The 22736-nt window shown below is 44.9% G+C and overlaps 2 long non-coding RNA genes across 6 annotated transcripts; one reads left to right on the forward strand and one right to left on the reverse strand.

The window, feature by feature from the left end:
• Window positions 1–6036: 6036 nt before the first annotated feature.
• LOC107316310 lies at window positions 6037–10103 on the forward strand. Of its 3 annotated transcripts, XR_001556277.2 has the most exons (9): window positions 6037–6540; window positions 6664–6698; window positions 7003–7461; window positions 7968–8047; window positions 8214–8283; window positions 8401–8670; window positions 8783–8905; window positions 9103–9215; window positions 9919–10103. It is a non-coding gene; the product is annotated as an uncharacterized LOC107316310 (long non-coding RNA). The 3 variants fall into 3 exon arrangements; XR_001556278.2 differs by having other exon boundaries at window positions 7003–8047; window positions 9103–9475; XR_004307802.1 differs by having other exon boundaries at window positions 7003–8047.
• Window positions 8783–14494, reverse strand: LOC107316309. Of its 3 annotated transcripts, XR_001556275.2 has the most exons (4): window positions 14316–14494; window positions 14110–14225; window positions 12846–13035; window positions 9740–10028 (listed from the first exon to the last, which is right to left on the reverse strand). It is a non-coding gene; the product is annotated as an uncharacterized LOC107316309 (long non-coding RNA). The 3 variants fall into 3 exon arrangements; XR_001556274.2 differs by lacking the exons at window positions 14110–14225; window positions 14316–14494 and adding an exon at window positions 8783–9692 and having other exon boundaries at window positions 9889–10028; window positions 12846–13196; XR_001556273.2 differs by lacking the exons at window positions 14110–14225; window positions 14316–14494 and having other exon boundaries at window positions 12846–13194.
• Window positions 14495–22736: the final 8242 nt, after the last annotated feature.

Genomic DNA, 22736 nt, shown 5'->3' on the forward strand with positions numbered 1-22736 from the left:
AGCACAGACTGCTCTCCTTTTTAAAGTCCTTATGTGAAAACCGATACATCTTCTTATACTGTACTGCTCAGAAGTGTTTGATTCCATCACACACACACAAAAAAGCAAGTAGTGCACTTAGGAAAGAGAAGTCAAACAAATACCACGGGTAAGACGAAGTGACGCCCATTATCTTCCCTTTTTATTGGAAATGGATGGATATAATGAGGTGCTTCACATTTTAAAGTCTTAAATCTTAGCCCAGGCTGCGACGGTTTGGGTTTTGTCTTATTAAACTTGCAGTGCAGGATAGAGGGGGAAGGATAGGAGACAAAGCAACTTACTGAGTGTCACTATTTAAGGGATTTTCAAGCACAATTTATTCCAAAGAGGCTGTTTCATCTTGGATTACTTTGCGGTGTCTCCTGTCTGAGCCCTGATGCCAAGTCCCACTGAAGCCAGGTCAGTGCCCCCCCCCACTGATAATCCACCTGTAATACTCCCAGGGCTTGGGCACTCCCTGCATGTAAGGTGATAGGAGCCAGAACATCCTCCAATTCCTTTGTCTGGCACTGTAACAAAACTCAGGCTGGCAGGAACCACAGGGCCGAGTGCTCTCATTAATTGGGCTCCATCAATTAACAGTTGCAGTTAAGTGCTGCAGTGCTGGTGTGAAGTGGCTGCAGGTCTGAGCACGGGCAGTAGTGGGTAACCAAAGAGCTCTGAAGGAAGACATGATGGCTGTGGTTGCAAAAGCTGGGCTGGTGTCATGTAAGGGCTGGTGTTATGTAAGTCCTGACATCCTAAGGAATAAGGCATTATCTTGAGAAGATACTGAGGAATAATTAGGAGTGGAAGCTGCTGCAGGAAGGCAAATGTTGCTCAGAGTGAGCACAGTGTGGGCAACAGCTACAGTGGAACAGTCTCCATCCACTTCTGAAGAGACTCCTACCTAGTGAGTTATTACATCACGATCTGAAAGCAACAAAGGGCTGTCCAAAGGCAATCGTGTTATCTCTTGTTGCTTTGTCCTGACTGTGAAGGTTGTTTTTTCTAAAGCTAGCTCTGAACCAAAATAATCTCATTTGTAATGCTGACTTATTAAAAAAGAGTTTGTGAAACTGGATGCTCCTTGGCTTATTTTGGGATGAAAGAAAGATGTGTCAATAAACTATCATGTTAATTTAAGAATAAAATCACTGATATGCTGTTTCTGTTATGTCTTGCTCTATTCCTATCTTCAATTGCCTTTTCTTCTGAGATTTTTTTTCTGGTGAAGAACAGTTTTCACAAAGTATTAATTTATGTTCCCATTTTCTCTTATACATCACCACTCTCAGTTGTGGAACAGCATGCACAGTACAAATGAATAATACTTCTTCATATTAAACCATAGTAGCACAATTATCTTAAAAACTTTTAGGACTATATCTGCTTCCCTCAGCATTCTTCTCATTTCAGACCTTCTACGGGAGTACAGCTAAAACACTACACTCAATGCAGCAGAAGCATTAACCAGAGCATCTCCGTAATGAGATCTAGGCATTGCCTCTTCCAACACTTGTAAAGTTTCCTGTCTCGTTGGCTGCACTTCTATCTCAATTGCAGTAGTGCCATCCAAGCACAATTTTATTAGATGCAGTGCTCCAATCATCAGTGCTGTAATCAATAGCTAAGTCCAAAAAGGTAGCTGGATGCAGGCTTGCTGTCTTTCCTTGCTCTCCGCTTAACATCAGAGCAGCTTGGAAGTCAAAGCAGAGCCCTTGTGAAAGCAATGTTAAAGCATCTTTGAGGCTTCCACTTGCATGAAGCTGCCATCCCTTATTATTAAATACCTAGAGATGGCCTTTTCAGGCTGGGACTGATAGCAGGTGAAGAGCAAACACAGGGCATGCTGTCCAAATGGGTCTCCTAACACTGGGCCTCCCAGAGCAGGAATGAGCCCCTTGAGTACCAGCAGAGGGACCTCTCCCAGCTGCTTGGTCTGCTGATGGACATGAGAGCCACCAGCAGCTGCATGGGGAGCCAAGAGGGGGCTCAAAGCACACACAGGGCTGCCTCACTACAATCAGGTACTCACATTTGTCTCAGTGCTGCCAATAGTTTTCTTTCACATCCATTGCAGCTTCAGCATCTCACAGCCCCTTACCAGTCTGACGTGCAACGTGTAGCTCCTACCACCTTGAAATATGCAGGTGTTTGCCCTACACTTGACATCTTTCAGCCATGCTGAATCTCGAATGACTAAGCAGTGATCCATGTAAGCGTCATGTCATCTCGAGTTTGATGTGATACATTTTAAACATGGGAGGTGAAAAGGAGAATCCTTTCCCTTCTTTCTTTCACCGGAAAGATAAATAAATCACTCCATTTGTACCAGCTGGAAAATTAGAAACATTTCATTTAGTACCACAATTTCAGAACAAGCACCTTTTTGAAATACAGAGGCACTCTGGAAACACAGGAGAGCAGATATGCTCAGCACTGCTTTACGTATTTATTACAGCTCTTGTATTGCAGCCTCAGAAGCTGATGTACTTAGATTTTTCACAGCACCTCCAAGCAGATTATATCGTATACATTGTGCTTTTTAAAACATACTTGGGGATGTAGGAAAGAGGCCTCTGATTTGAACATGTTGCTGTCTCTGGAGGTGTTCCAGAGCCATCGGGAAGCAGCAGTGAGTGTGGAGGGGGGGGTGGGCTCAGGGACCTTAGTGGTCTTTTCCAGCCTTAGTGGCGTTGCTTCTCTGCGATGCAGCTGCAGGTGGTGCACTGCAGAACATGCGAGGGAGCAGCCAGGCACTCAGCTCTACGTGCAGATGTTGAGGCCAGGCTCTCCTGCAGCCTCAGCCCAGCAGGGCCGTCACCAGCTCCATCAATTAAACCCCACACTGCTCTGTCATTCTGCTGAGTGCTCGGAGAGCCTTGTTCTCACCGGGGTGTAACATGAGTAATTATAATAATGATTTCCCCTTTCCTTGCCGGCGCATTTTCTCTTAGCAACAGGCTCGAGCACCACAAGAAACACGATCAAAGTTGAAAGAAAATTCTCTTTGATGCAAAGGAGTTTTTGTTGCTGTTTTGGTTAGGGAGGGCGAGCAGGGGAGCCTGTCAGCGCAGCCAACTAATGACAAACATGGGATAAAGCTCCATGGGGATTAGTGCGGTCTGAATGCAAGTCAAGTGCTCCGATTCTGTAATTTCAGCCAAGGAGCAAAGCAACCTACGGGCTTTTTAGTGTTTAGGTTGCCACAGAGAAGCTTTGCTGTCATCCCTGAAACACTTTCTCAGTAAGAAATTTCCTGGAACACCAAGGTCCCATTTCTTCTGGGAGGTTAAGTCATTGCATTATCTCCTATGGTGAATGTTCATTGTGCTCCCCTTGTACGAGCATTTGAGCAGCCTTCTTCTGCACTGCAGGCTGCCTGGCTCTCCCCTAGGCAGTAACAGCACCAAGCGGCGTTCGGTGCTGCTAATCTTGCTCACCTGCCAATTAGCTGTAAACTGTAAGAAGTATTGTACCCAAAAAGGGAAAAAAAAGAAAAAGAAAAGAAGCCAAAAGCTGGATCAGTTTCAAGTTTAATTACTTCCAAAGAATTCAGTATATTACTGCCTCAAACCAAAAGAAAAAGGCTGAACCTTTAATCCTCTTTGAAGATGCTTCTTACTGATATATCCCATCACATAGTTTTAACACCGGTGACAGTGCTTAGAGAAATCATATCCTACGTTCAGGTGAGCCAGGAAATGCATTTGATTCTCTTGCCGTAATTTTCTACAGCAGCTTAGTAAATGAAAGCTCTTCACTCTGTGCAAACTATCCCATCCATGCCACTCGGTTAAAAGCCGTATAATAAATCGAATAGTTGTATGGTAACTTAGTGTGCTTGTGTCTGTGTTATAAAACATCTGTTTTGCACATTTGTATTTGCTTGTTGTTTCAGAAATGGGCTTTTAAGGAAGAAGTCACGGCCCTTCCTTAAAGAGCCTCAGTAGCTGTCCTATCACAATTTCTTTTCTACACGTGCAATTGTTTAGGGTTTGTCTGCCCTCCCCATGAATCAGCTCCCACCCCACTCTGGGGGCTACGAGGAGCAGAGTGTGCTGCAGATCATTACAAAGTCAGCATGCTTCCTGTGAGCGCTCCTCAGAACTGAAACAAGTACAGGATCTGCTTCATTTCAAACCAGGGCCGGTTCTTGGTTACCATCAGACTTACAAAACAAGACTATTTGCTACATAATCTGCTGGAGGAGTAAAGGTCCTTACTGGATGGTGGTGTTTCGTGTTTTCTTGGTCACACAAACAGCAGCTCCTTAACAACTGAGCTATAAACTGTTACATTCCTTGACAGACTGATTTCCAAGAAGCTACAGCACTTCAAAATAAGAAGCTGTATGGTCCATTTGATTTATATTTCATTACACAGCAGCATTTAATACAGCATAACGTTTGATCCTTTTGGAACAGAAACCAGACAGCTTTTAATTCTGCCGGTAAACCTGCACTTTTCCCATCAGCTTGAGTTTAAATGCTCGGTGTCAAGAAGATTGAATTCAAATCCTCAGCTCAGCACTGCTGATTCACTTGTATGCATAACATCGAGCAGGCCAAAGTTCGGAGCTGCAGACAGCAGCCTCCTTCCAAAGGACGCCTGTTCCAAGCCCATTGCAACAGCTGCTTCACACAGCGACAGCAGCTCGCTGATGACGAGGCAGAAATCGGGAGGGGAGTGAAAGGAAAGCGCTGAAAAACAAGTGCTCCCAGTTCTTGCAGCGGTTTAAGGCAGCCCTCTTGAGCCAAGACAGAGCACTGCAAAGGCGAACGGCAGCAGAAAGCTGAGCTGCTCAAGGGCAAATGGTTTTGTGTTGTCATTTGCTCGAATATTATTTGCTTTTAATTTTAATAATCATCCGTCTGAAAGATTAAGCTTCCTGAGATGAATAAAGGGCCACCCATGTTAAGTCTTTGACTCACCACATAGCAGGGCAATGGGCCATAGCTCCATCTTAGCAAGGAGCCCACCTTCCTCTCCCACTTGCTCGCTGTTTCCCAAACCCTTATCACTGCTGTGTCTGAGAGCTTCAGGAACCATCTGGTCCGGCCCCAGAAAAGCAGAGCTCCTGGCAAGGAGGGGACGTTTAAGATAGAGGGTCTCTATGGGACCTGCTCCCATCTGCTGCAGCCGCTGCAAGAGGTTCCCATCTGGTTCAGCTCACTTCTTGTGGGCTCCCTACTCCAAGCTCTGCTCCTCCAGCAGTCTGAGGTTGGAAGCGGGTAGCTGTGAGTACGAAGCAGCCCTGAAATGACTGAATTGAGGCACGGCATATCCCAAACCAGCTTTGAAACAGCTTCTTCAAGGGACCAGGGAAGTTAACAGCTGCCTACGTAACCTTGATGCCTTTTTGCATGCACCTTGAAGAGTCTATTGCACTCACAGTGGAGCACACACATTTTGTGCTTTGCGCATCTGGATGGATGAGTTTTTCAGAGTGAGACTTTACAAACAAGGCTCCTTTTTAATCTGGAAAATGGCTGTGATTTATTTATGTTTCCTATTTATTTCTAATGAGTTTACTGGGATCTGTGTCCGAGAGAGACACAGCTGAAGCCACTGAACTGAGCAGAAATGAGAGGGACGCGTTCTTACGTCATCTAGGATAACAGAGCAACCTCTGATTCAAGACTCAATCACTGTGTGCTCTGAGGAATCATAGCCATGCACCCTTCAATGGAAAGTTATAAGTATCTAAATGGCTTTAATGGATTTGCAGAAGAATAAAACAACACAAGCATTTTCCCACCTTGTAAGAACATTAACAGAAAAGCTAAGCAAACCTCACCAATGTAAAGTCCTGCTCCTATTGCCGGCCTTTGGTAATTTTCTGTCTGTGTCCCTATTTTTCACATTGATGACTAAAATGCCCCTAAAATACAAGTCAGCTGTGACACCCAAATCTTATCAATTTTTCCATGTTTCATTTCTTCCAGTAGCTCAAACAATCAGCTTGAGCAAGCAATTCTGACAAAACATGAAGGTAATAGAGGTCCCTCTTTCCAGATTGCTTTCAGCTGGAGGACACAGCCATGAGGTCTGTTTCTAGTGTTGTCCTTCAGCAGGCAGCACCAATTGTCAAATCAGTCTCACAAACGGCCCACCATATATAAAAATAAGCAATGCATCAATAGGGCCGAAGCCAAGCAGCGGTTAAAATAAGGACCAGATCGGTACCGCTAAACTTACAACGCAAGGGGACGCCTATGAGCCGCCGTCGCGGTGCGGTCCCGACTCGGTAGAGAAGGGTTCGCAAAACTCCGGGAATGAATGAATCCCATAGCAAACTTCAAAGCGTCATTTAAGTCTATCATTCAGATCTGGAGTCCATGTGTCCACCTGTCAAAGCTCCGGGCCCGCCCTAACTTGGCCCGGCTGCGATAACGAAGCAACGAGCGGCAGGTGCAGGGCACAGCTGAACCTCGTCCGGAGCTCAGCGCCCGGCCCGCCCCATACGCCTATTAAACTCCTCCGGGGGCTGCCAGGAGCCACGAGTGAGCTCAGGTAAATCCTCACCGAGCGGGGTCGGTCGTGTTCCTTTGTGCGCTGTTGGGGGCGAGGGGCTGCTTTGGGAACGAAGCTTTAGGGTTTTGTGTAACGTTTTCTGTTTGAGTTTATTTTTTCCAGGTCACGGAGAGGCGTGATGACAGATCGAGGAGGAGGTGAGCGGTAGGGAGCCCTTAAGGGCTCCGCGCTTGGGGTAAGAGGCTGCTGGGCTCTCGACGTGCTCTTTTCGGAGCTATCGCCGGCTTCTCCCGGCTTTTTGGAGCCGTTATGGCATCGCTGTTCCCCTTCTGTTGTATTTGGTTCTCTCATCGCTCTCCTTTCCATCTCCCCGGCTTCTTTAGCGAGCGCTTCGGCTCCTCCTGCGCCCGTCTGCGGGAGTGGACGGGACGGGGCGGCCTCGGCGCTGCTGAGAGCGAGAACTAACGCAGAGAGCTGCTAAAACAAAGTGTTCTCTTGCAGACCGAGCGAGGGCTGCAGCGGAGACTCTTCCCATCCCAAAGCGGTGAGGCTGTGGGAATGGTGAGCATTTCGGAATAAGTTCTGTCCCTTTGGAGCTCGTGTAGGGTTCCTGCTCAGCATCTCTGTTTGGGGTTGGCTCAGTGCTGCTGTTTGAGGCCAGGCGTGACCCCGGGGTGGCCTCAGCCCCCCAAATAAGGTTTGCAGGTGCTTCAGCCCCTCTGGCTGCCAGCTATGGGAGCAAGCAGCAGGATGGGGCTGTGTGTTCCCTTCCTCCTTATGGGTGCCTTCAGGAGCATGGTCTCATTCCCATCATGGAGACAGGATGGGACAGCTTGCAGGACTGGGATGCTGTTAGGGATGGCTGTGTTGATTCTTTTTCAGTGTGAAACTCCAGCAAGGTGATGGAGTCGCTCTTCAGGTAAGAGCTGGAACAGAAGAGCCCTGCCTTGGAATGCACAGGTGACTGGCAGAGCCCTAGTGTGAGGCTCAAGGGGCAGGTAAAGGCAGGTAACATTCTTGGGTGTTAGTTACAGCACAGGATAGGAAGGGGATTAGACCTTCTGTGCACAGCTGAGAGTGATCTCACAGCTGTGGGCATTAATTCCCTGGGTAGATAAAAGCACCCTGCCAGCTGATAGGGAAGCAACAGTGCCAGCTTTGATTATTCCAGAAGGTTCTTGCAGTGTGCTAAAAGTAAGAATCTGGATAGGGGTGATGGAGGAGCTCATTCTCCCTATGAAGGGAGGGCTGGAGATAGGAAGAGTGGGGTGGCTGTGAGACTGAATTCAGGTGATCCTGGATCTTGTGTGGAAGAAATGGAGCTGTAAGTAGGACTGAGTTACCAGGCTTCTAGGGAGCCTGCTCTGTCCTGTAAAAGGACATACTGGGAGGTGTCTGGGTTAGAGCATTGGAAGGGGTTCTGCAAGTGGTTGCTGATAATTGAGCCATTTCTTCTTTTGCTCCAGGAGGAGAGCATCTCTAAGAGGAAGAAATCAAGGGGGAAAACATGACTGAAGAGCTGTGTGGCACAGCAAGGGGTTTGCAGGTAAACTCCAAGGGGAGATGGAAGAGATGGGGTGAGGAAGGTGAAGACCTTCTTAGTGTCTCACTTTCAGGGGAGGGAGGTTGGGGATGGTAGAAGTTAACAAGGTTGCATACAGGGAGAAAGAGACTGGAGATTGTGTGGGCCCTGAATGCCTTCTTTGTTTCAGATGTAACTGCTGAGGCCATTCCTTGAGAATCCTGGAACACTTAAGGAAGGATGCCTTGATCACAGAGGAGGTGGGTGAAGATCACTTAGGTAAAATAGGTGCCCATGGATCCTTGGGTCCTGATGGGATGTGCCTAACCATGCTGAAGGAGCTGGCTCTTAATCATGGTGTGTATTTTAATCTTTAGGAGAGGTGCCTGAGGATGGAAGAATAGCCAGTGTCACAGCAGCCTTCAAGAAGGACAGGAGGGATGGCCTGTGTAACCCTAGGTCAGTCTGTGTCACCTCTCCACCTGGGAAGGTGGTGGAATAACTTGTAGATGTTTTTTCTCAGCAACTTGAAGAGATTCCTCTGGAGCAGCCAAGGTGGAATCACAGATGGGAAATGATGCTGGACTGACCTGGGAGCTGTTTGTTGCTGTGACTGTCTGGTCAGAGAAGAGCAGTGTGGCCTTTTTGTAAGGAGGCTTAGCAGGTGTTAGGTGTATGGAGGCTGGGTGGACTCTGCACTGGGATCAGCGGTGATCCCTGGGCTGGTTAATGTATTTAACTATGTTTGTTGTTAATAAGTGATGTGGATGGAGGGAGTCCACTCTCAGGAAGAGAGCTGATGACATGAAGCCAGGAGATGTGGTTGACAGAGGAAGGCTGCGCTTCTATTTGGCAGGACAGGGTGAAATTCGAAGAGAGCAGGTATGGGGTTGGGCAAGTAGGGAGGAGTAACAGCATGTAGTGGTGTGAGTTAAGGGCCAGTCCTCTGGAAGGGAGACTGGAGAATAAGGGCTTAGTGGTCAGTGTGGAGCCAGCAGTGTGCCCTGTGAAATGGGAGCAATGGGATTTTGCTTTGGTGAAGTTGTCTGGACTATTGTGCTTAGATTTTCTTTTTTCAGGTAAAGATAAGAGTTGTATGCAGAGTCCAGCAGATGGCAACAGAGCTGAGTGAGCTGGAGCATCTTGTGAGGAATGGATGAGAGAATTATCTGCTTGGTGTAGAGAAGTGAAAGTGAGTGGAATCTCTTGGCAAGTTTTTGAATTGCGTGAGTCTAATTGGTGATGGTGTTTATGGACTTGAATGATTTCATGGTGAGTGGCGTGGGTTAGGTGGAGAGTTCAGGAAGTGTGCTTCTCTGTTATTGGTCTAATTGAGTCTGGATGTGGTGTGCTGTGTGTTTCTGATGTTGTTGGAGGCTGCAGAGAAGTGTTGATTTTGTTGAGGACTGGCCTGGAGATTGCAGTGGTTTCATGAGGTGTAGGATCAAGTAGGTGAGTGATGGAGCTCCTGCTCCAGTGGTTCTTTAGTGCTTTTTGTGGTGGGGACGGGTAGGGGGGAGCCCCCTCTTGCGTTTGGGGACGGGTAGGGGGGAGCCCCCTCTTGCGCTCCTTGGGGTTTCTTCCCTTGCTGCTGATGGGAGCTCACCTCAGGCGGGGAAAGGGGAGGACAATGACAGCTTCTTCAATTGGCCATTTAATGTTGCATGTTCTGCTTAAAACAAGTGAGACATGAGTCAATAACAAACCACAGCTTAATGAGTTGTTAGGTTACTTTACTGCAGGTATCTGCAGACAATAATCTGTTTCTTTTTGTGATAAGCATGTTCGTTTCCCAAGGGAGGTTTAAAATAGTTGCTATCAAAACATTTGCTTCTTTATAAACTTGTTCTAGCATAATAACTTACTGAAATGTCTCTTTCTTCCCCTTCATGCAGTCCGGAAGCAGCATGGATTAGTAGGAATCTGACTCCTGGTTCTGTGAGGCTCTGCCCAAACTTCCACTGCTGGCTGTGAGAATGTGAACTTGGACTGAAGTGATCAGTATCTGTAATGATGAAGAAATAAATAAATAAAAGCATTCTTAGATTTTTCTAAATAAAATAAAATACTGTGACATTAATGCTTTGAGTGCTGTTTAATATGTTTGATCTGAGAAACATTAGAAAATGAACGCAGGTTCTGAGGCTACTCCCCTGTTGTCACACGCTACATCTCAGTGCTATTACTTCATCATGAGTGATGACATGCTTCATTTTCTACTCAGAGCCAGTGTATAAAATCACTGTACAACAGTCAGTCTGATTGTAACTGAAGTCTACAGCTAGTCAGGAAAATCCTGATATTAAATTATGATTTAAATTGTGGTTGTATTCAATAAATTGTGGTTGTATTCAATTTTCTCTTTTGCAGACTTTAAGTAACAAACTTTATACCAAGCAGAATTCAGCTGTGAGACTTATGCTCAAGTTACATATTTTGTGTCACGTTGCAGCATATATCCCAAGGTTCCCAGATCACTCAAGGATTTCTATCTTTGCCATTTTCACTCAGTCAACAGTTAGTTAATAGAGGACCAGAATCTTCAGGCACTGGCCTCTATCAGCAAAAGAACAGAAGGTGGGAAGCTAGAAGAAAGAAAATAAAACTCAACAACCAAAAAGAGAGAATAGAAAAAAAACTTGCTGTGAACCAGTCACATATTTCACAGTGACAAACTCTACAGGTTCCCTCCACTCGTTCCAGTTGTGGATTTAATCTCTTGGAACCAAAATCTTATACAATTGTGAAGCAGAACCTTATCCCCTAAGATCATTGGACTGGATGTTCTTGTATGTATGCATGTTCTTTCTAATCTTGTGATTCTATGATTCCCTGCAATGAAGGCTGTGTGAAACTCTTTAGTCCATTCAGCTCAAAGGCATGATGAGAACACTGGACTAAATCAGCTAACAAACAGTTCTGTACTCAAATCTAACTAACTAACTCTAGTCACATTAAAATAAATAGACCACAAACCTTCACAGGAATATTGTTAGGCTGCCTCATGAAAGTAGAGCACTTACTTTACTTACTTAAGAAAGAGAAACCACAATTCTGAACATAACAGAACAAACCAGGACCTGTTATTACCACGATTGTTACAGGATATTCCTTCTCTCCAGGTTTTCCCATATCAACCAGCAGACAACTTGGTCAAAGATGATGACATACATACATACATCATATATGCATACATACATAGTGTTGTTCTCAGTTTTAACACAAGGAAAACAAATAACTAATAATGTTTCTAGCAGATCGATTACACACACTTCAGCTCTGTCCCAATATTTTCACATATGATGAAACAAGTGAAATTCATTACATTAAACTACAAGAAACAGAGCCACGTGCTGAGCTTCTTCCCATAGATTTCTCAATAAAGAAAGAGGATTTATAGAAATAACTTGTGGATTTTTCATCTACTTGCCGTGACTGAGACCAGAGCCCTCTGTCCCTCTAAGCTATACAAGCTTTATCAGCTCCACATGATTATTATTGAATGGTAGCCCCTGTTATTATCTCAGTGATGATGTACAGATGCCCACTGGGGTAACTAAGAGAAAGGGTAGTGTTCGTTTGCTATATTGGTTTAGCCATGCTTATGTTATACATCCTGATTTAAATGTCATGTGAAGATGATGATGATGTAACATGGATGCCCCATCCCTGCAGGCATTCAAGGCCAGGCTGGATGTGGCTCTGGGCAGCCTGGGCTGCTGGTTGGTGACCCTGCACACAGCAGGGGGGTGGAACTGGATGAGCACTGTGGGCCTTTGCAACCCAGGCCATTCTAAGTGAATCAAATTGCCTTAATAAGAGAAAACAAAACAAAACAAACCCTACACTGATGTCACATGTGAGAAAATAAATATCTCAGAGTTGAAAAATAAAATATACGCTAATTCAGAGCAAAAGTCAAAATCTGCTCCTTTTTATTTTGAGTGAGTTATATTAAATACAGTTTTCCTGCACTTTTCACTGTTGGTTTGCAGCCTGCCATACCACCCCAAGCACTTGCTTTGGCAGCAGATCCTTGGCTCACCCCATAGGCCACCTGTTCACACACACCAGCAATCACCCTGCAGCCCCAGTCAATCACAAGTTATTGCTGCAGCTGTTGCTGTGCCATCAAAGTAAAGTAAACACAAAGCTACTGCTGCTCTTTCTCCCCCTCCCTTGTTTCTGGAAGCTTCTGAGCTGTAAGGAGCTGGTTACAGCTCCTGTACAACTGTTTAGTTGTTGAACGAAGTTGTGAAAGAAGAGAAAAAGAAAATGGGCTTCTTTATTAACTTCTATTTTTATAGACTTCTATTAGCTGAAGCCAAGCACAACAAAACAGGTAAAGGATGGCAGCTTTCCATTTATTGGGTACATGATGAGCATGTTAATGCTTCTGGGACCCCTCTTGGGCTTCAGCAAGCACATACATAGGCCATGGCTTATATTTCCAGCCAAGAAACCAAGAAAAGAGTAAAGCAAAATACATAACACTATTATGATGCAGGGTTCGTTCTTTCATTTCATTTTTACTGCAGAAAGTTATCTCTGTAAGACATAAATGCAGATGTATTAAACCCAGTGACACCTCTCCAAAAGCTTGAATTACTTGTTGGCTAATTAACCAGTGGATGAGATCAATAGGTCAGTGTAATTGGGATAACACCACCCAATTTAATTACTTCAATTGCAGAGTTATAGATTGAACAGAGTTGTGTTATCAGTTCCTGTGTCAGATAGTGCCTACAGAAGCTACTACTTCTTAAGCAGTTACTTTTCTCTATTGCTTGGTAATTGCTGTGTGTTTTTAAGCATTGCTTACCTTTCCCAGCTATTGCAAAGATGGCTCTGCTGTTTTCCCCCGTGTAGACTGGAGTCCCTGGTGGTTACAGTCGACTTCTTCTCACCACGACTGTTGTTTAAGGTGCTGACAGCCTCCGAGTGCCTGAGGGATCCTGCTATCTTCAGCAAGGTCTACTTCCATTTAATTTCCTATTTAAGGCTTCTGTGACCTTTTGAACATGAAAATGATAAAAATACTTTCACACAAAGATGTATCAAGTGCCACGTCCACCTAGGCTTGTTAATAAACTGCGCTGCTCTGTTTCTGCTGGCCCGTGGCTATATTAGCTGTCTGCTCGCCTTATTTGTGAGATATAAATAGCCAGGGACTGCACACTTGCTGTCACGTTACATTGAGGAACCAGTCATTTTAATTCTCCTAAACAAGCCCATCTCCCAGTGCAGGTCTGTCCCTTCACCTTATAGTGAAGTAAAGCAGAGAGAGGCAGAGAGTGAGACTCAGTGAAGGATTAAATTAACAAAGGAATGATTTAGGTAAGGTTTGGCATCTAAACATACAGGTGTAGGCTCTCAGAGCATCTCCTTTTGTGACAGAGAAAGTCTCTGGCACTGCTGTGAGGAGGCAGATGGGGAACTACACCTGCCCCAGCTTCCCAGCATATATTTTTCTGCTGAACTAAGTGCACGTGCACTGTAAGGCATGCTGGACACACTACCTTGCCCTGGGTCACAGCACTTGTTCAGGTCTCGTTTGGGGGTAACTGATCCTTCAGTACTAAATCCATACTACAGCATCTTCTGATGGAAGATTTCTCTCTTGGAGAAGCTGATGTCCCTAAGCACAGTATTACAGAGTGACAGAGTGCAGAGAGTGCCCCATGGGGCCACGTTACCCCTGGAGGATGGCTAGTCAAGACCTAACTCAAGCCACAGAAGTAGAGATATATGTGGAAAAAAATTAGTGTGACTGTCATACAGAATAAGTTACAATGGGTGAGTTCATCAATGAAATTATAGCCCCTGGAGAAATCACTTGTAATAGCCACGATGAGTAACATCTCACTCCATGACTCTGGTGACTTCTATCTTCCCATAGAGTTACATAGATAATACTTCCGGTGTATTTATTCCTACAGAAAATACAGCAGACAAACAGAGCACAAAAACATTACTCAATAATGTTGTGTAACTGAGAATCTGCTCTATTTTTCAACATAGTCACCACTGCTTGCTATGGATTTTGCTGCATGGCTATATGTAACTACACATTCATTATCACAAACCTGTGAATGCTTTTCCATGTAATTGTGCTCTAACCTGGATTCACAGCTTATGCTTATATCCACAAGGGGGCTTCTGCTGGCCATAGGAGAGTGCCTTTGGACTTCCTGCTTCACACCTGGAAGAAGCAACACAGCAGCAAGAACAACAACAGAGAATCCACTCAGATGCAACAGCAGTATGTGCAGAAGAGAAACAAACTTCTTACCTTTAGAAGGCCTGGAGAGTATCCACAGATACATGAAGAGCTCCAGATGACATCTCCTCACCTCCATTGCCAGCTCTTAAATGAGGGGTGGGAAGGGGTGGAACCTGGCTCCACCCCTGCTGCTCATTCAGCTTCATCGCGTGCACCTGAGCTCCCCTCGGCTGGCCCTGCCTTCTCACCAGGTGCTTTATCACTGCTATTTAAAGTATAAATATATACTATATATATAGTATAAAAATACTATGGTATTTTTATAGCCGGAGCTCAAGGTGCGACTGAACCAGGTCTTGAATTTTTGGTCCGATCTTGACAGCTCATAGTTAAGTTTAACAGCTGAACTAAACAGAATAAAAAAAAAAAAAAAAAAAAAAGACAAACAAATTTGAAGGATATACCACGTTAATGTGGTTGCACTGTATCCAGAGGGCTAGAAAAAGGGTGATCTGTTGTGTTGGTTGGTTGGTGTGCTGTGAGTGAGTGGTGCAGTTGTCAGCCCGTACTGCTTGGTCAGTGTGTGTGCTGTTCATCCTGTAGCCCATGCCAGAGGCTGCCTATGATGCCAGGTTCCCAAGTGAAGCCTCCAGGTGTTTCCCAAGTCTAAATGTGAGATATGGGCTATTTTAGCTTTTCACCCCTGCTCTTTCCCCTCAGGGAATCTGTAGGTGGGTACATATCAATGACCTTGGCTGCTTGCTTCTTAGAGATCTAAATCCTCTGCCCTTCCTTTCTACCGCATGTTGCTGCAGCATTTCCTAGTGCTGAGAAATCCCCCTTAGCATATTTCACCCGTCGCAAGCAATCAGAGGAACATTCATACAGTTATATCTTCTTGCACAGAAGAAATAATTGCACAGAAGCAATAAATATCAGGCAAGAAATTGTAAGCGACTGTAACCCCAGGAACCCGGCAGCCGCTGCAGGGTGTATGGCTGTAAATCACCTACAGAAAGAAAGCAGTTGTCAGGATTTCTTATAAAGGCACGGTGAAGTGAAACATGAAAGAGATCAACAACAGGTGTAATTGAAGTAGTTTTAAAACCTTGTTTTTAAGGCATTCTTTAAAGGATCGGTAATCCTGTACCTTCCATACTGTACAGTGGATGTGCGTACCTTGTATGAAATGTGAGGATGGAGATCTGAAAGTTATGAGTTTGGGAGTGTTTCCTGCTGAGGGACTGGGACATTGCTGCTGCCCACCCTGGGACAGCAATCAGTCTCTCCTTGTTGTGCCCAGCACCTGCTGCAGCAGTGCCAGCAAGGAGACCAGCTCTACATCTTCAGCTCCACCCAGCCCTCCACATATGGAAAACATGGCGATGGAAGAGGTGTGCTCGTGTCCCATCTGCCTTGACGTGAGATTTGATGTGGCCTACGTGCTTCCCTGCAACCACACATTCTGCCTCCGCTGTGTCCGCCAGCGGACCTGGAGAAAACTCAGCTGCCTGCTCTGTGGGAGGCTTATGAGTTCCATCAGATTTTCAGTGAGGGCAGATGGCTCTCTAGCTTGAGTCATCACACTTCTGTCAGAGTCCACAGCTGAGCGCAGCCTGACAGCCTCCCTGCAGGGAGGGCGCTGGCACCCCAAGGCCCAGACATCGGGCAGCCCTGCACGTCCCCATGATGAGGAGCTCCCTGTCACTTCCATCACAGCTCTTCCTGGGGATCTCAGTGACCCTCCCACTACTCCCACCCCCAGAGAGATGGAGGAGTCCCACAAGGAGCCAGGACAGAAGGCAGGAACACATCCCGCTGCCCATTCACTTCTAACTGGGGCTGGGACTGCTCATCCCTGGGGTCCATCAGGAGCAAGGGCAGCAGTGCCCAGGATGCTTCTCATCCCCCTGCCACTGCCACTAGCAGGGCTTACACTAATCTCTAATTTAACAAAAACAACAACAGCAACAAAAGAACCACACACCTAAACCTATGACTGTTCCACAGACAGCGTCTCGAACTCACTCAGAGCTCAGGGCAGAGCCTGCAGGACCATCATAGAATCATAGAATGGATTGGGTTGGAAGGGACCTAAATAGATTGAAAACTCTTCTGAGCCAGGAATTTCTCAAAGTTGACAGTACCTGATAGGATGAGGGTTTGATGTCTGTTATTCCCATGGTAGAATCAGCGTCCCCTGAGAGTCTGTCTTACGTCCCGCAGCTTTCTGGGAATACAAAACACTTGGGAAATATTTCTTCCTTCAAAGGGCTGTAGGGCTGAAATGACAAGAAACGATATCTCTAACAGTGCTGCTTCTGGTTTTTGTGGTTATGTTGATAAAAGAAGTTCAGTTCTAATGAGAAACAAAAGAGCTCATCTGCACCCGTCGTGTCTGCTGTCATACATACCCCAGGGATATGTGATTTGTCACAGACAGAAAGAGAAAATCTTGGGGGAACTTCTGGGAAAGTGTTTGAAACACCTTTTGGAAGAGCCTATGGGAGCCCATTGTGAGACACCACGCACCCCCTGCAGTGGGTATCTCCAGAGCTCACATCTATATCCAGAGCCCAATGTGGTGGCCTAGAGGGCCTCCTGCTTCCCAGAACACAACTGGCTCTTTAGCACTTCACAGGCACTCAGACTTGCATATTACTCCAGAAACAAAGACACTCAATAAACATAACTTAAAGCAGCAATGAAGATACATACGTATATATGATAACAACACGTTCCACGTCTAACTCAGTCTCCAGAACTGAAGACCAACCACAGGCAAAACTAATAACTGGAAGAAATTTATAAGGAACTGAAAGCACCCTGAGAACAGAGGAAGGAAATATATTTCAAATAGAACATGATAATGTTATTGGCAACACAATGGCATACAAGCCTCTGGAGGTGTCATGCTGTCTTCTTTGATTAAAAGCTTGCTCAGAAATATGGGTATTAATTTAGAAGGACTGTTTATATTTTCCATCTCTCTAGATTAATGTTAATTGGAGTATGCAAAATTAGGTCTTTTGCTCTTGCAAATTATTGTAAGCATCAAAGCTTTATGTGGATGGAGAAAGCAAGGATTTGGAAGTTTAGAAGTGCTTGAATTATATTAGTTGTAAGCATCTTCTTTTAGAGGAAGAGCTCCACCACAGAAATGAACACAGTCACCTTTCTTTTCCTTTGGACAAATATTTCCTGAGGGAAAATGAGCAAGATGCTCCAACTAATCTTGAGGAAGAAACTATCTCAGTACTGTTAGCAACATGAAAATCCGTCTTGGATCCTTCAGCTGTATGACTTTAACGCCCATAGCGAGATAAGCGGCTTCAGAGCGGATGTCACCGCATCTGAAGGGAGCTGAGAACATTGTCATCTACAGCAATTTCCTTTTTTCAGCTGGCTGTAAATGTAAATTATGCTTTTAAACAAACACAGGTAGAAGAGGGAAATATCTCCCTGATTATCTTACCTTAAGTCATGGCACAGGGATCATGACGTGCTTCGTTCTAGGTCTAACTAGCTTCGGCGATGTGGGAGTGGATGAATGGAGTTGTGCATCAGTTCCTCCTTTTACGTCTTGAAATCAGCAGCCACTGTTGCTTCTCTGCCTTTTAAGGTTTGAATCCAAAACCATCCTCCACATACATCTTGATGCTTTTAAGAGATGACTGTCTGGGGCTCAATGACAGAAAGAAGGTAAGAAAAACTTTGCATTGTATATGCCACTGAGCATACTCATTATCCAGTCACTTAGTCTGCCCAGGGCATCGCAGCCTGGCCAGTGAATTGATAAAGGAAGAAGAACTTGCTGGTCAGAGTCGTTAGGCAGATTAGTGGAGTTAATAAGCACATCACCTCTGCCATACTGCAGGTGAGTTGGCATCTGTTTAGATTTATGACTACATAAATTATGCAAGTTCCTCCTTACGGCCACAAAAGTGACAGATCAGGCCTAGGGATGAGGAATGCAATGCAAGAGGGAGCTCCAGAGCTGCAGTTACTAATCCAGTTTGCTTGGTGTTTAGGTCTGAGAGAGCTTGGCCTCAGGCAGGCAGGAATTTCTGCTGATTGCAGGGATTTCTTAATTACCTTTAAAAACAGATTTTGCATTAAAATACTTGATTTAAAAATATATATATTTTTAAATTAAAAATTAAAATTTAATTAAAAATTAAATAATATTTAATGCCATTTTTAGAAGTGTTTATTTCTTAAACTGATGACCTCCTGTTTAAACTCACAGACATACCTGTGTATCATCTACTCCATTTACTTTCAGAATGAAACTTCTAATCCTTCTGATGATGATAGCAAATAGTAGAGTGGCTGCCACTCAGAGACCTCAACAGGCTGGAAACGTGGGCATCATGAAGTTCAACAAGGGCAAGTGCAGGGTCCTGCATCTGTGGAGGGATAACCCTGTGCACAAATACAGGCTTGGGGCTGACCTACTGGAAAGCAGTCCTGCAGAATGTCCTGGGAGCCCTGGTGGACAGTGAGCTGACCTTGAGGCAGCAGCATGCCCAGGTGGCCAAGAAGGCCAATGGTATCCTGGGCTGCATCAGAAAGAGTGTTATCTGCAAGTCATCTGCCTTTGCCTAGATGTGATCCTGGGCAACACTGCTTGAAGCAGGGTGATTGGACTAGATGATCCCAAGTGGTCCCTTCCAACCTCAACCTTTCTGTGATTCCCAGGAAGACAGGAACTTTCTTGGTACAAGAGATTAGCAAAGGGTCCCTTTGACCCTGACATGTACCATCTATACTGCCAGCCATGAGAGCGGATGGATGTGCTGCAACACTTCGACCTTCCTAAGCACTGCTTCAAGTCTTAATAAAAGCTACTTTACTGTTAGTATTACTAAACTGCCTGCCTAACGATCAAAGAAGCACGCTGTTGAAACTGGGGTGCTTTACAAACTAATTGGGGCTAGCCTGCGGTATTCTTACAATTTAATTACGCTCTGATTTTCACAACAATCTCTTAATAGAAGCTTTAACTGTCATCTTGCTTTGTCAAGCTCCACTAATAAATCAGAGTCATGGTATTTTCCTATTGTGAGGCATTATCTGTGTAGATAAGGGCTAAAAGACTCAGACCCTAAATGTACGGCTGATCCAGAGCAGAAAAGCAATAGATGGAAGCATGATATATGCTCAACTTCCAGCTAAAGTTATTACATTGAAAGTAAAGTAGCTCAGGGATTGCCCATTGCCCAAATCCAATTTTCATACCGATGTATTGCTGAGAGTACAAATTACTGAAAATTTGCCAATCCAAAGCTAATATTCAGAAAAGCCTTTCCAGTAAAAGTGAAAACAGCCCTTTGGTTAGCAATGCTGCTTTTCCAATAAAGCATATGTGAAATACGGCCTGCATAATATCAATAAATAAAACAAAAAGGAAAGATGGTTGTAAGAATACTGCTGAGAGGAATTGTATTGTAAAGCTAAGCCCTTTTGCATGCTTACTCCCCAGCTGACTGAGAAGCAAAATAAACCTCCTTGCATAGTCAAGGACCAATGGGCTTCTTGGGGGGAGAGAGAGACAGTAGGTTGGGTTTTACCAGGTGAAAGGGAGAAAACCTTCTGTGTCCTAAACATGCCCCGTGGAACCATAAAACCTAGAAAAGCCCATAGTCTGTTTCCTAAAATTCCTTTCCCCCATCTAAGAGTTCACTTACCATGATGTATGCTCATCTGCCTCTTTTTCTGCCAGATTCACCATGTTTTTTCCCATCTATTCATTCATGAGATGATTCGACTGCTTGGTCCTCAGGTATCCTGCACATGCCTGCAAGGATAGGCTGTGTTGGTGGTAACTTGCTGGAACCCTGTGGACACCAGGAACATTTTAGGGAGGGAGAAGAGGTAGATTCTGGCTCCTGAGTGAGATCCTGGCAGGAGAAAATAATTAGTTGAGAGAAACAAGCTGAAAGTAATCTGATGTGAATCACCATGTATTGACTGATTCCACAGGCATGGTAGCAAGGAAAAATAATAAAACAAATATAATCTGTTCTAGGAAGGCAGATGGTAATAGGGTAAATAAGGTATGCCCCAAGATCCTTCTGGAGGGGAAAAAATGAATGAAGGATTCTGGTGGCGCTTTGAACAGATGATATTAAGGGCATAAGTGCAAACGGTGCCATTGTAGAGGGACAATATAGAAAAGAGCAATAAATGACCAGCTCAGGTGAACAATTAGCTTTTCATACAATTTCAGCATAAGTATAGATCTTAAGGAAGTGGAAGCTGTATAATGTTATTGGAGACAATTGATATAGGATAAGTATGTAAGAGAATCAGAAAAGCAAGGACATAAAATAAGAAACAGGATATGAATTGAAAAAGGATGATAGGAATATAGGAAAAAAAAATAATCTGCTAGTACATCAACAGTATAGAGTCATCTCCAAAGAGACTGTCCTGCAGCTTCACAGCTCAAGGGTGTCCGTAAGCCAAGCAGTGAAATCAGTGTTTTGTGCCTCTTTGCATTAATCCTCAGCAGTGAAGTCAGTTGTGATCGGCTGGTGAACAGAATTGATTCCGGTAAAATTACAGAATCAAAGAATGGCCTGGGTTGAAAAGGCCCACAGTGCTCATCCAGTTCCAACCCCCTGCTGTGTGCAGGGTCACCAACCATCAGACCAGGCTGCCCAGAGCCACATCCAGCCTGGCCTTGAATGCCTTCAGGGATGGGGCATCCACAGCCTCCTTGGGCAACCTGTTCCAGTGCATAATGGAAATATTCTGACTGTATATGGATCCAGATACTAGAGCAGCTTCATTAGATATCAAGGATTACTGTGTCATAAATTGAAGAGAAAAGTGGAGCTGTTCTGTACTGAACCAAAATCACTACACCACACATCTTTCTACACGAGCTTGGTTCCCCTACCCTCACATCTTATAGAATCACAGAACCCTTACCTGTTTGAGGGTTTCCTTGAAGAACAAACCAATGTTTGCTGATGGGAAGACTGATGGTCTTTTGGGGGTAGACTGGTGAGAGCCAGCGTGGGATCTGTCTAGTCAGAGACCTAAAAGTTGGGAGGAAAGAGACAAACATTTTACAAAGGCAAAGTCATTAAAATTCTGATTAAATCTAATGAGTGCATACGTAAAAAATCACTTTGATGTGAAGGAAGGAAAGAGGAGCTGGTTGCACACCGGTGCTGCGGTACTTATGCAGCCTGCCACTGCACATTTGAGTGCACTGTTGCTGTGTGTGACACCTGCTGAAAAGGAAGGTTTGTCTGGAAAACTGCATCTGGAAGTCAAGGAGCTAGATGTGAAAGGTTTTATTTCTGTCAGTACAGACTAATGGCTGGGAGTGAGTTTGGTGCCTTATGAAACAGGAAGAAGCACTTCTGCCTCAAGAAATACGCATGCTAAATGCATGTTAATTTGATTATGCTAATATTCTGGCTGAGGCATTTGATCTGAGGAGCTACAAACTTCAGTTTGGTATGGTGGCTGTTGGCAATTTGCAGCTGATGGAGGAAGGCGGAAGGCTGTTTCAGAAGTAGACTGTTTCAAAGCACAATTTAAATGATATGTTGGGATAAATAATTCCCAGTGGCCTCAGCTTAAATGCTTCTGTTTTCCAAGCAGACAGAAAGGGTTGTTTAATGGCAAGCCTCGTGTGCTACCTGTCCTGGCCTTGGGGTGGGTGGGTGCTTTATGCTTTCCTTCCTGTGCTAGCAGGAAGCATAACATCTCTATGGGCTGCTGCCATCCCCCCGTGTGCCGCCACCAGATTTACACAGATGCGATTGCCTGCAACTCGGTAAACATTTCTTTTGACGATGCCCCAGAAAGAGAATCTAGTTCATTCCCTCCAGGCTACGCAGAGCCAACTGGGATGGAAAAGAGTAAGCAAATAAGTGGAAAACAGCCAGCAGAGGCGGAGGAGAGGATGGCATCCCCAGACCGCTGGGGAAGCAGAGCACAAGGCAGAGAGAGGTTTTCCTGAAGCTGCCAGAGCAGAGGGCAACCAGCGAAGCTTGTGAAGCACACATTTTCTGATGAATAAATATTGTGCCTGTTGTGTGCGGAGGTTATTTTTCCAAAGGGATCCTGCCTTCCCCAAATACAGCCAGGCACACAGGAGCAGAAACACCATTACAACCCTGCTGCTTGGGCGGGACATACCAGGGATATGTGGCATTTGCTTACATACACAAGCTAATGTGAAAGGACATGATTTCAGTGTCTGTAGGACTGTATTCTCCTCTGTGCTGCACACTCAGGCGTTCAGCCCCCCCATTACAGTCTGAGTCATTTTAGGATACTTCTATTACTAGCAATACCTGAGCAGAGCAAGTAGAGCACATCCTTTTAGAGCAATTGTTTTTGCACTTAACCTAGCAGTTTATTTATTTCTGCATACTCAGGCTGGGGAAGCTTATTAAATAATAATGCTGGGATATGATCCTGTAACAGCTGGTATAGCATATTCTTAAACATCTGACAGCATTG

The sequence above is a fragment of the Coturnix japonica genome, chromosome 6 (genome assembly GCF_001577835.2).
Source record: "Coturnix japonica isolate 7356 chromosome 6, Coturnix japonica 2.1, whole genome shotgun sequence".
NCBI classification, from domain to species: Eukaryota; Metazoa; Chordata; class Aves; order Galliformes; family Phasianidae; genus Coturnix; species Coturnix japonica.